At 41.9% G+C, this 951-nt stretch overlaps 1 pseudogene; it reads right to left on the reverse strand.

Annotated features, from left to right (window-relative positions):
- Window positions 1-236: 236 nt before the first annotated feature.
- Window positions 237-476, reverse strand: LOC101683330 (annotated as a pseudogene).
- Between the last annotated feature and the right edge of the window lie 475 nt (window positions 477-951).

Consider the following 951-nt stretch of genomic DNA (forward strand, 5'->3'; position numbering starts at 1 on the left):
TTTCTAGAATACTCTATGATTCAGAGTTGCACATTCCCCAAAGATTCTAGATTAATGATTTCACTATGTGACACAATAATTATAATTATTCTTTGGGACAGTCACACATTGCCTTAATTGTGAGCAGCAGGTGGGACACTTTCAGCAATAGTAAAAATAAATAAATAAATAAATAAATAAAAGCTTTAAAAAGCAGGAATTCAGTGAAGCCACCTGGTTGGAACTCTTGGGAGCTATTATCCGTACATGTCAACTCAAAGCAGCAGAAAGAGGACTCCAAAACACATGAGGAGCGAGGCCACCAAGGAGACGAGGAGCTCTTCACAGATACCCTGAGTGTACTTGGTGGAGGTAACCTCATAAATGAAGAACTAGGGGGCAAAGAACATACCAAGGGCCAACAGAACCATGGTCAGATGGGGGATGACAGCAGGGTTCACTGGGCTGATGTATCTGCTCAAGGCCGTGATCTCCATCTTACTAGGCATAGCATAATCCACTGCTCCATCACTGGCATATTTTAATAACCCTGAGATTTGAGGATATTACTACTTTGCTAAGGTCTTGTCTGAACCTTAGCAAATGGTTTGTGAAATTGAGAGACTGAACTGAGATAGAATATGAGATAATCCATGACTGCCACCTTCTGTGTCCCTGGGTCTTAGGAATTAAGATGGGCAGAAAGCACTCTGAGACCAAGGGCAAATAGGTCTTCCCTTTCAACACTGTGGGTAAAGAAAAGTATTTGCCACAGGATAGGGGAACATTACCCACTCTTTGAGAGTTCTTTTAGATCTACTGCCCAACAACTATGGCTCTTCTATAAGTATCTTAGATTGCTATGAGGAATCTGGCTCCCCCCCACCTGACCTTACTCTACTTAATCAGTTCTTTACCCTCCATACAGTTTTAGCTCATATCTGGCAGAAGCTCTTGAACCATTCTCAACAT

The sequence above is a fragment of the Mustela putorius genome, unplaced genomic scaffold, assembly GCF_011764305.1.
Source record: "Mustela putorius furo isolate JIRA1106 unplaced genomic scaffold, ASM1176430v1.1 tig00537284_pilon_pilon_pilon, whole genome shotgun sequence".
NCBI classification, from domain to species: domain Eukaryota; kingdom Metazoa; phylum Chordata; class Mammalia; order Carnivora; family Mustelidae; genus Mustela; species Mustela putorius.